The sequence below is a fragment of the Bufo gargarizans genome, chromosome 3, assembly GCF_014858855.1.
Source record: "Bufo gargarizans isolate SCDJY-AF-19 chromosome 3, ASM1485885v1, whole genome shotgun sequence".
Classification (NCBI taxonomy): Eukaryota; Metazoa; Chordata; class Amphibia; order Anura; family Bufonidae; genus Bufo; species Bufo gargarizans.
Genome location: NC_058082.1, coordinates 446667869 through 446681258, shown reverse-complemented (window position 1 = coordinate 446681258; position 13390 = coordinate 446667869).

The window sequence follows — 13390 nt, the reverse complement described above, 5'->3', positions numbered from 1 at the left end:
TTATCTAATCATATCCTGTGTGATACTGTCTGCTGCGCTGTTTTGTGATACTTTCTGCTGATCTGTGTATCTAATCTTATGTTGTGTTATACTGTCTGCTGAGCTGTGTATCTAATCCTATCCTTTGTGATACTGTCTGCTGATCTATATATCTAATCCTATCCTTTGTGAAACTGTCTTCTGAGCTATGTATCTAATTCAATCCTGTGTGATACTGTCTGCTGAGCTATGTATCTAATCTAATGTTGTGTGATACTGTCTGTTGAGCTATATATCTAATCCTATTGTTTGTGATACTGTCTGCTGAGCTATGTATATCATATCCTATCCTGTGTGATACTGTCTGCTGAGCTATGTATATCATATCCTATCCTGTGTGATACTGCCAGCTGAGCTGTATATCTAATCCTGTTATGTGTAATACTGTCTGCTAAGCTGTGTATCTAATCCTATCCTGTGTGATATTTCTGCTGAGCTGTGTATCCAATCCTATCCTGTCTGATACTGTCTCCTGAGCTATGTATCTATTCCTATCCTGTGTTATACTGTCTGCTGAACTATGTATCTAATCCTATCCTGTGTGAAACTGTCTGCAGAGCTATATATCTAATCATATCCTGTGATACTGTCTGCTAAGCTGTGTATCTAATCATTTCCTGTGTGATACTGTCTGCTGAGCTGTGTATCTTATCCTGTCCTGTGTGATACTGTCTGCTCAGCTATGTATCTAATCATATCCAGTGTGATATTGTCAGCTGAGCTTTGTATCTAATCTTATGTTGTGTGATACTGTCTGCTGAGCTGTGTATCTAATTCTGGCGGAGCTCTGTATCTACTCCTATCCTATGTAAAAAATCTAGTAAATTAAATGTGGACTTTTATTGGCTGATGCACGTCATATGACTGAATATTTAAGGATCTGCGGACTACTAAAACCTGTGATCAGTTGTTATGGAAACCTGGAGTAAGACCTGCAAGCTTTTATTGGCTGATAAAGGACATGTGACCATGTGTATGACAGTTGGCATAATAAGACAAACAATTGTAGGCTTCTATTTGCTAATGTGGGTATTTTTTGGGAATATCTCAGGATTGGTACGTCCTAGAGAGCTTAGACCCGCTTTAATACCTTCCCAGACACCTGACGTACATGTGAGCCACATTTGGTGAAGATCGGTCCAGTCATTTGGTCGTGTATAAAGAACAGACAGACGTCCAGGCAGACAGAAACTCATTTTTCCATATGTAAGAAACTAGCAGAAGGAACCCGCTTCACACGGGTATATTTCATCTATTTCATTTTATGTTTCCGTGTGTCGTAAAAGATATCGAGTTTCCCCATAACAGTGACTTCTACAGTACCCTCCCTTTAACAATGACCTTCACAGTGCCTGCCCCTTTAAACGTGCCTGCCCCTTTAACAGTAACTTTCACAGTGGCTGCCCCTTTTACAGTGACCTCCACTTTATCAGTGACTTTCATAGTGACCGTCCCTTTAACATTGACTTTCAAAATGACTGCCCCTTTAACAGTGACTTTTACAGTGACCGCCCCTTCATAATTGTCTTCCACAGTGGCCGCCCCTTTAACAGTGACCGTCCCTTTAACAGTTGCTTTCACAGTATCCGCCGCTTTAACAATGACTTCCACAATACTTCTTTAACAGTGACCGCCACTTTAACAGTGACTTTCACAGTGTCCGCCCCTTTAACAGTGACTTTCACAGTGACCGCCCCATTAACAATGACCACCACTTTAACAGTGACTTTCACAGTGACCGCCCCTTTAACAGTGACTTTTAAAATGACCGCCCTTCAACATTGACTTTCACAGTGACCGCCCCTTTAACAGTTACTTTCACAATGACCGCCCCTTTAACAATGACCACTCCTTTAACAGTGATTTTCACAGTGACCGCCCCTTTAACTTTGACTTTCACAATAACTGCTTCTTTAACAGTGACTTTCACAGTGACTGTCCCTTTATCAGTGACTTTTACAGTGACCGCAGCTTTAACAGTGGCTGCCCCTTTAACAGTGACTTTCACAGTGACTTTCCCAGTGACCGCCCCTTTCACAGTGACTTTCACAGTGACCGCCCCTTTAACAGTGACCGCCCCTTTAACAATGACTTTCACAGTGTCCGCCCCTTTAACAGTGACCGCCTTTTTAACAGTGACTTTCACAGTGGCTGCCCCTTTAACATTGACTTTCACAGTGACCGCCCCTCGAACAGTGACTGTTTGTGACCACTCCTTTAACAGTGACTTTCACAGTGACCGGCCCTTTAACAGAGACTTTCACAGTGACCGCCCCTTTAACAGGGACCTTCATAGCGTCCTCCACTTTAATAACAGTGACCTCCACAGTGCCCGCCCCATTAATAACAGTGACCGCCACTGTGCCCGCCCCCTTTAAAAACAGTGACCTCCACAGTGCCCGCCCCTTTAAACAGTAAAGAATAATGGCTGGGTTGTTATGGAAACCTGGTGTAAAACTGTGTTTATGGCAGTTGGGATTTGAAGAGAAAGACTTGCAGGCTCGTATTGGCTAATGTGGGTTATTTTTTGGGAATATCTCAGGAACGGTACTTCCTAGAGAGCTGAGACCTGGTCTAAAACCTTCCCGGACACCTGATGTACCTGTGTGCTAAATTTTGTGAAGATTGGTCCAGTCGTTTGGTCACGCATAAAGAACGTCCAGACAGACAGATGTCTAGACAGACAGAGAGAAACTAATTTTTATATATATAAGAGATATGGGAAAAATGAAGTGATTAGAATTTGAATGTATTTTCATTTTTAATATTATTATTTTTATTTTTACTTTTTTTTACACATATTTTAAGGTCCTTAAGGTACTCTAACATGCCATTGTTAGATCATTTGTCCCATAGATTGCGATGAATCAACATTGCAGTCTATGGAAAAATTTGCTATCTTTTTATGGAGCCCTGTCACCTATAGACAGTTTCAGATCCTTCAGACAAACTAAGACATGTGAATTGACAGTAGCTCGTGCCATGTTTAAAGTCCCCCAGTGTAGTTACTTAGAAAGAGTTGTTTTTGGAAAGGAGACTAACCTACAGTCTGCATTATGTGGGACACAATAGATAAAACATCTTATTATTAAAAAACACTGAGTAAACAGTTTGAGTCTACCATCAAAAATTGAGTGGATAAAAAAAAATATCTACATACCTCCATGTGCATTTCCCCTATTTTTCTTTCTGAGCCTTAAAGTTCAGTGGCAGTCCTATTCAGTGATTAACAGATATCTCTGTATATATTTTTATACAGAGATAGCTGTCAATCACTAAGTATAAACGGCCATTGGATCCCTAGGCTCAGAATAAGCATAGATTTAAGTGGATAAATTACATGTTATACTGAACCTTTTCTCATAAAACTATATATGAATTTTCTTAGTTCTTCCTTTTATACAGGGGAAGGGCTCATGCACATGAAAGTATTTTCTTTCCGCTTCCGTTCAGGTTTTTTTGCGGACCGCATGCGGAACCATTCACTTCAATGGGTCCACAAAAACAACAGAAGGTACTCAGTATGCATTCCATTTCTGTATTTCCCTATTTCCATTCCGCAAAAAAAGTAGTGCATGTCCTATTTTTGTCCGCAAATCACGGTCCGAGACCTCATTCAAGTCAACGGGTCCACAAAAAATACAGAACGGACACGGAACACATCTGTATGTCATCCGTATTTCATCTGTATTTTGCGGATCCATACTGTAGAAATGCTATGCCCAGCACATATTGCTCATATGATGATTAATAAGTTACTGTTTCCGTTTCCGATCCGCAAAAAACGTATCGCATACGGAAACCATACGGAAATGTTTTGTGCAATAACGGAATGGAAGAGGACTTAAATCAGAAAGAAAAAACTCATATACGGAACAACGGATCCGTTAATATGAGCCCCAGGTCAAAAGTCTCAGGACACCCTTTTATTTCAGAAATGAAAGAGAAAATGAAATATCTGAATACCCAAGCAATTAATGGGTGAGGGAGCCTATATTTTAGGCTATATAAGGAACATGGCCACCATCTTTAAAGCTGCCATATTGGATCAGGGCAAATTTTTTAGATGGGAAGGAGGTAATGTAGCATATCAACGAAGACGAGAATTTTCTTGGAAATCGAATGCTGAAATTAGATTTGCAATATCTCTTGAAACGTTCTCTGTGATGCACAGCTATTTGATGTGTTAAATGTGTTGTTCCTGGTGCTGAACACTGAACTTTGAAGTTTCGAACTTTCGGTGTTGATAGCATTTGAACCACAAAACATATTTGTCAAATAGCTGTGCATCACAGAGAACGTTCCAAGAGATATTGCAAATCTGATTTCAGCAATCGATTTCTGAGAAAATTCTGGTCTTTTTTTTATATGCTACATGACCCCCTTCCCATCTGAAAAATTTGCCCTTGATCCAATATGGTGGCTTTCATGATGACGGACATAGCCTAAAAAATAAGCTCCCTTACACATTACTTGATGGAGTATCCAGATATTTCATTTTCCCATTCGTTTCTGAAATAAAAGGGTGTCCTGAGACTTTTGACTAACCCTGTATAACATACAGCCTGCTACTCAGATAGCATAATCAATGTGACAGGTTCCCTCTAAGGCATCTATTTAAGGCCAGTACCAACACAAATTGGATTAGTGTATCATTTACAAAAAGTAAGAAATCAAATATTTCCAGGACCATAAGATTTGTAGTCCTCAATTTACAATAAAACCTTTCCAAATGACAACCTATTTGAGAAGACCATCCCCTTATATAGACCTGATTTCGGTGACAGTCTTTAGTGCCGTTATATACTATACATATTGGCGATCTTCTTTGAGATCACCCCCATTCCAGAAAAACACTTTTCGATGTAATCATGCTGGTCACCTCAAAAAAGGTTTGATAAAAAAATAACTTGGACCTAAATTAACAGATGTTGAATGCAATTGCAAAAAATGTGCTTGACAGAATTAGAAGTTTGAGAAGCCTTTTAAGAATGCTTTTGTCAGACATATTTACATGTAGATGGCCACTCTAGCGATCACTTCAGCCAATTTCATTACTGGTCTTGTAACCACACAAGTGTACCAGGTCATTGGTGGTCAGTAGTAATGACCACCTGTCCATGATGTCCTTATGACGCAGGGGACACAGTCCATTGACAACAGTATTGCCGTTTCATGAAGAAATCGTGTTTTTTTCAAATCTCATAAATACTTTTAGCATTAGGCTACATTTAGATCTGTGTCAGATGCTCCATCAGGTACACAATTTTGTAGGAGAACAGTATTACTGCTTGCAATGCTATTCTTCTTCATTTCAAAATGGTGGAGACCACAGCATAACAGCAAACCAAATTACATACAGGTGAAACCACCCAGACATAGGTGAACCATTCATTGCACACCCTGTCTAGACTATTTCCAGGTTTTTAGCAGAAGGACATTTGTGTTTATGGTGCCCATCACATGTCCAGTCTTTCTTTCTGCCATAATGCCATTAAAAACATTCACACAAATATGCAATATTTCTACTGTCTTAAACTCTGTTCATATATGTGCCATGGCTTCTGTTAAAATCAGAATCAACAATACAGTGAATGATAATATGACTGACATCAATGGCACCTGAAAAACACTGTTGACTTATAATGGCATCCTCCAGATTCTGTAACAGAGCTAGAAAGAAGGTAACTGTGACACGGGTAATTGTCTAACTACGGGTATTTTATGATTTAAGTTTATTACAGAAACCATGATGCTGATTTGAAAATTATGCAGGTCTATTTTTTCCATCAAATATGATAGAATTTGCAAATGACTATTTGATTGTATTGCATAAATACTGTAATTTAATACATGAATGACAGTCATAATTTTACCATTGATACATGAATTGGCTTTATATTATAAATCTAGGTAATATAGGTTTGCACCCCTTTAACTAATCACTGCAAAGATTGTTTTGTTTTTTAAGCTTCCCCCCAAGAAAACACTTTATTAAACAACTCTTCATTAAAATGACCATTACGGTGAATAGAACCAATACCATTTGCACCAGATTATGATACTTGAGCGGTAGTGTACACTGGGGACTAAAATTCAGAGCTCAGGGGCTACGTATAAATGCCACAAAAGACTCTGTCCCACAGTTGACTATGTACAACAAGTTACAGAAGTCCCTGCATGAGACGGTAAACCGCGATGGGGATTAATTCCCAGACCCAGCGGCCCCTAACACTGCTAGGACAAAGACTACTCTCAATGGGAACTTCTGCTGGTACCTAGAAAGCTTTGCCCACAGCCCCACACCTCTCTAGTCAATGGCGTGCAACTTGTTGTACATAGTCAACTGTGGGACAGACTCTTTCGGGGCATTTATACATAGCTCATGAGCTCTGAAATTTGGTGCCCAGTGTACGCTACCGCACAAGTATCATAATCTGGTGCAAATGGTATTGGTTCGATTCATCGTAACGGTCATTTTAATGAAGAGTTATCTGTCGTATATTCCTGTAATAATAAGGCTGCCCCTCTCCAATTTACAGTATCTATATTTTTTAGTAACTGGACAACATCACCTATAGATTTTCACTGATCTAACCATTCACATTATTTCTTGAAAGCTTGGGCTATAGCTCTTTGGCTTGAATCATAGCTCTTCAAAAAGGTAATATTGTCAGTAACAACAAGATAGATGGGAAAGTGATAGTTGAAAACTAGTTGTTTTTCTAAACCAAGTTTTCTCAAATTCTCTCAATAAAACTCAAGATGTAAGTGGTGAGAATGCTTTGTAAGGGCTCATTCACACTTCCCTTTACCAGATCCTTGCTAATTCCATTTTTCATTGACAAATGATATCAGTATATTTAAATAGTTTTATTTCACATTTGTTTAATATTTAAGTTTTGTTATGCATATACAGTATATTTAAAAAAAAAAAAACTTTGAATCGATCCGTAGAATTATATTTGGCCTATAGATGCCATTAGGTCAATTTGCATACCTTGGCATTTCTAAAAAGATATTTCAATTAGCTTCTCTTCCAAAAAGAAAAGAACACAACCTATCTGCAGCCAGTTGAAGTAAGACATCCTAATTTGCATATATATTGTTCCCAGAAATACAGAACAGCATTGGGTGGACTGCAGTACTCCTTATGAATACTAGGTGGTCTCCCTAATAAGAAAGATCACTTCCAATACCCCGACAATGGCCACTAAGCTAAACAGGGCAATTATCTCTTAAGACAGAAATCTAAGGCTACTTTCACAATTTGTTGCTTTCCGGTATTAAGATCTGGCAGAGGATCTCAAAGCCGGGAAACAAAACGTTTCTGTTTAGTCCTCATTAGAGTTGAGCGAACACCTGGATGTTCGGGTTCGAGAAGTTCGGCCGAACATCCCGGAAATGTTCGGGTTCGGGATCCGAACCCGATCCGAACTTCGTCCCGAACCCGAACCCCATTGAAGTCAATGGGGACCCGAACTTTTCGGCACTAAAACGGCTGTAAAACAGCCCAGGAAAGGGCTAGAGGGCTGCAAAAGGCAGCAACATGTAGGTAAATCCCCTGCAAACAAATGTGGATAGGGAAATTAATTAAAATAAAAATTAAATAAATAAAAATTAACCAAAATCAATTGGAGAGAGGTTCCATAGCAGAGAATCTGGCTTCCCGTCACCCACCACTGGAACAGTCCATTCTCAGATATTTAGGCCCCGGCACCCAGGCAGAGGAGAGAGGTCCCGTAACAGACAATCTGGCTTCATGTCAGCAGAGAATCAGTCTTCATGTCATAGCAGAGAATCAGGCTTCACGTCACCCACCACTGTAAGAGTCCATTTTCATAAATTTAGGCCCAGCACCCAGGCAGAGGAGAGAGGTCCCGTAACAGAGGATCTGGCTTCATGTCAGCAGAGAATCAGTCTGCATGTCATAGCAGAGAATCAGGCTTCACGTCAGCCACCACTGCAACAGTCCATTGTCATTAATTTAGGCCCAGCACCCAGGCAGAGGAGAGAGGTCCCGTAACAGAGGATCTGGCTTCATGTCAGCAGAGAATTAGTCTGCATGTCATAGCAGAGAATCAGGCTTCATGTCAGCCACCACTGCAACAGTCCATTGGCATATATTTAGGCCTAGCACACAGGCAGAGGAGAGGTTCATTCAACTTTGGGTAGCCTCGCAATATAATGGTAAAATGAAAATAAAAATAGGATTGAATGAGGAAGTGCCCTGGAGTCCAATAATATATGGTTATGGGGAGGTAGTTAATGTCTAATCTGGACAAGGGACGGACAGGTCCTGTGGGATCCATGCCTGGTTCATTTTTATGAACGTCAGCTTGTCCACATTGGCTGTAGACAGGCGGCTGCGTTTGTCTGTAATGACGCCCCCTGCCGTGCTGAATACACGTTCAGACAAAACGCTGGCTGCCGGGCAGGCCAGCACCTCCAAGGCATAAAAGGCTAGCTCTGGCCACGTGGACAATTTAGAGACCCAGAAGTTGAATGGGGCCGAACCATCAGTCAGTACGTGGAGGGGTGTGCACACGTACTGTTCCACCATGTTAGTGAAATGTTGCCTCCTGCTAACACGTTGCGTATCAGGTGGTGGTGCAGTTAGCTGTGGCGTGTTGACAAAAGTTTTCCACATCTCTGCCATGCTAACCCTGCCCTCAGAGGAGCTGGTCGTGACACAGCTGCCTTGGCGACCTCTTGCTCCTCCTCTGCCTTGGCCTTGGGCTTCCACTTGTTCCCCTGTGACATTTGGGAATGCTCTCAGTAGCGCGTCTACCAACGTGCGCTTGTACTCGCGCATCTTCCTATCACGCTCCAGTGCAGGAAGTAAGGTGGGCACATTGTCTTTGTAGCGTGGATCCAGCAGGGTGGCAACCCAGTAGTCCGCACAGGTTAAAATGTGGGCAACTCTGCTGTCGTTGCGCAGGCACTGCAGCATGTAGTCGCTCATGTGTGCCAGGCTGCCCAGGGGTAAGGACAAGCTGTCCTCTGTGGGAGGCGTATCGTCATCGTCCTGCCTTTCCCCCCAGCCACGCACCAGTGATGGACCCGAGCTGCGTTGGGTGCCACCCCGCTGTGACCATGCTTCATCCTCATCCTCCTCCACCTCCTCCTCATCCTCGTCCTCCTCGTCCTCCAGTAGTGGGCCCTGGCTGGCCACATTTGTACCTGGCCTCTGCTGTTGCCAAAAACCTCCCTCTGAGTCACTTCGAAGAGACTGGCCTGAAAGTGCTAAAAATGACCCCTCTTCCTCCTCCTCCTCCTCCTCCTCCTGGGCCACCTCCTCTTCCATCATCGCCCTAAGTGTTTTCTCAAGGAGACATAGAAGTGGTATTGTAACGCTGATAACGGTGTCATCGCCACTGGCCATGTTGGTGGAGTACTCGAAACAGCGCAACAGGGCACACAGGTCTCGCATGGAGGCCCAGTCATTGGTGGTGAAGTGGTGCTGTTCTGTAGTGCGACTGACCCGTGCGTGCTGCAGCTGAAACTCCACTATGGCCTGCTGCTGCTCGCACAGTCTGTCCAGCATGTGCAAGGTGGAGTTCCACCTGGTGGGCACGTCGCATATGAGGCGGTGAGCGGGAAGGCCGAAGTTACGCTGTAGCGCAGACAGGCGAGCAGCAGCAGGATGTGAACGCCGGAAGCGCGAACAGACGGCCCGCACTTTATGCAGCAGCTCTGACATGTCGGGGTAGTTGTGAATGAACTTCTGCACCTCCAAATTCAGCACATGCGCCAAGCAAGGGATGTGCGTCAAATTGGCTAGTCCCAGAGCTGCAACGAGATTTCGCCCATTATCACACACCACCAGGCCGGGCTTGAGGCTCACCGGCAGCAACCACTCGTCGGTCTGTTGTTCAATACCCCGCCACAACTCCTGTGCGGTGTGGGGCCTGTCCCCCAAACATATGAGTTTCAGAATGGCCTGCTGACGTTTACCCCGGGCTGTGCTGAAGTTGGTGGTGAAGGTGTGTGGCTGACTGGATGAGCAGGTGGAAGAAGAGGAGGAGGAAGCCGAGAAGGAGGAGGTGGCAACAGGAGGCAAAGAATGTTGCCCTGCGATCCTTGGCGGCGGAAGGACGTGCGCCAAACAGCTCTCCGCCTGGGGCCCAGCTGCCACTACATTTACCCAGTGTGCAGTTAGGGAGATATAGCGTCCCTGGCCGTGCTTACTGGTCCACGTATCTGTGGTTAGGTGGACCTTGCTACAGATGGCGTTGCGCAGTGCACACTTGATTTTATCGGATACTTGGTTGTGCAGGGAAGGCACGGCTCTCTTGGAGAAGTAGTGGCGGCTGGGAACAACATACTGTGGGACAGCAAGCGACATGAGCTGTTTGAAGCTGTCTGTGTCCACCAGCCTAAATGACAGCATTTCATAGGCCAGTAGTTTAGAAATGCTGGCATTCAGGGCCAGGGATCGAGGGTGGCTAGGTGGGAATTTACGCTTTCTCTCAAATGTTTGTGAGATGGAGAGCTGAACGCTGCCGTGTGACATGGTTGAGACGCTTGGTGACGGAGGTGGTGGTGGTGTTGGTGGTACATCCCCTGTTTGCTGGGCGGCAGGTGCCAACGTTCCTCCAGAGGCAGAGGAAGAGGCCGAGGCGGCAGCAGCAGAAGAGGTAGCAGGGGGAGCCTGAGTGACTTCCTTGGTTTTAAGGTGTTTACTCCACTGCAGTTCATGCTTTGCATGCAGGTGCCTGGTCATGCAGGTTGTGCTCAGGTTCAGAACGTTAATGCCTCGCTTCAGGCTCTGATGGCACAGCGTGCAAACCACTCGGGTCTTGTCGTCAGCACATTGTTTGAAGAAGTGCCATGCCAGGGAACTCCTTGAAGCTGCCTTTGGGGTGCTCGGTCCCAGATGGCGGCGGTCAGTAGCAGGCGGAGTCTCTTGGTGGCGGGTGTTCTGCTTTTGCCCACTGCTCCTTCTTTTGCTACGCTGTTGGCTCGGTCTCACCACTGCCTCTTCCTCCGAACTCTGAAAGTCAGTGGCACGACCTTCATTCCATGTGGGGTCTAGGACCTCATCGTCCCCTGCATCGTCTTCCACCCAGTCTTGATCCCTGACCTCCTGTTCAGTCTGCACACTGCAGAAAGACGCAGCAGTTGGCACCTGTGTTTCGTCATCATCAGAGACATGCTGAGGTGGTATTCCCATGTCCTCATCATCAGGAAACATAAGTGGTTGTGCGTCAGTGCATTCTATGTCTTTCACCGCTGGGGAAGGGCTAGGTGGATGCCCTTGGGAAACCCTGCCAGCGGAGTCTTCAAACAGCATAAGAGACTGCTGCATAACTTGAGGCTGAGACAGTTTCCCTGGTATGCATGGGGGTGATGTGACAGACTGATGGGGTTGGTTTTCAGGCGCCATCTGTGCGCTTTCTGCAGAAGACTGGGTGGGAGATAATGTGAACGTGCTGGATCCACTGTCGGCCACCCAATTGACTAATGCCTGTACCTGCTCAGGCCTTACCATCCTTAGAACGGCATTGGGCCCCACCATATATCGCTGTAAATTCTGGCGGCTACTGGGACCTGAGGTAGTTGGTACACTAGGACGTGTGGATGTGGCAGAACGGCCACGTCCTCTCCCAGCACCAGAGGGTCCACTAACACCACCACGACCATGTCCACGTCCGCGTCCCTTACTAGATGTTTTTCTCATTGTTATGGTTCACCACAACAACAAATATATTATTTGGCCCAATGTATTGTATTCAAATTCAGCGGGATATAAATTTGAGGCCTAGTATTTAGGCGCTGGGTGACCGGTATGGATTTAGTGACAGAATTAGACTTGGAAATGCACAGAAGCGTGTGTGTGTGAAGTTATTCTGAATGACCCAATGTGCACCTTGAATATTATATACCCTTTTAGGGATAGATTTCAAATAGCTCTGATATAGCAGAAACCACTAAATTATGAAATTGTTAAATTGGGAATTGTATTTAAACCCAGAACAAAAAATGTGCTTTGACGGACACTAAATAACTTTCCCAGCCACAACAGGACAGCGTTAACGAGAGATTTAGCAGGATATAAATTTGAGGCCTAGTATTTAGGCGCTGGGTGACAGGTATGGGTTTAGTGACAGAATTAGACTTAGAAATACACAGTAGCGGGTGTGTGTGAAGTTATTCTGAATGACCCAATGTGCACCTTGAATATTATATACCCTTTTAGGGATAGATTTCAAATAGCTCTGATATAGCAGAAACCACTAAATTATGAAATTGCTAAATTGGGAATTGTATTTCAACCCAGAACAAAAAATGTGCTTTGACGGACACTAAATAACTTTCCCAGCCACAACAGGACAGCGTTAACGAGAGATTTAGCAGGATATAAATTTGAGGCCTAGTATTTAGGCGCTGGGTGACAGGTATGGGTTTAGTGACAGAATTAGACTTGGAAATACACAGTAGCGGGTGTGTGTGAAGTTATTCTGAATGACCCAATGTGCACCTTGAATATTATATACCATTTTAGGGATAGATTTCAAATAGAGTTGAGCGAACACCTGGATGTTCGGGTTCGAGAAGTTCGGCCGAACATCCCGGAAATGTTCGGGTTCGGGATCCGAACCCGATCCGAACTTCGTCCCGAACCCGAACCCCATTGAAGTCAATGGGGACCTGAACTTTTCGGCACTAAAAAGGCTGTAAAACAGCCCAGGAAAGAGCTAGAGGGCTGCAAAAGGCAGCAACATGTAGGTAAATCCCCTGCAAACAAATGTGGATAGGGAAATGAATTAAAATAAAAATTAAATAAATAAAAATTAACCAAAATCAATTGGAGAGAGGTTCCATAGCAGAGAATCTGGCTTCCCGTCACCCACCACTGGAACAGTCCATTCTCAGATATTTAGGCCCCGGCACCCAGGCAGAGGAGAGAGGTCCCGTAACAGAGAATCTGTCTTCATGTCAGCAGAGAATTAGTCTGCATGTCATAGCAGAGAATGAGGCTTCACGTCAGCCACCACTGCAACAGTCCATTGGCATATATTTAGGCCCAGCACCCAGGCAGAGGAGGGAGGTCCCGTAACAGAGAATCTGTCTTCATGTCAGCAGAGAATTAGTCTGCATGTCATAGCAGAGAATGAGGCTTCACGTCAGCCACCACTGCAACAGTCCATTGGCATATATTTAGGCCCAGCACACACACAGGCAGAGGAGAGAGGTCCCGTAACAGAGAATCTGGCTTCATGTCAGCAGAGAATCAGTCTGCATGTCATAGCAGAGAATGAGGCTTCACGTCAGCCACCACTGCAACAGTCCATTGGCATATATTTAGGCCCAGCACACACACAGGCAGAGGAGAGAGGTCCCGTAA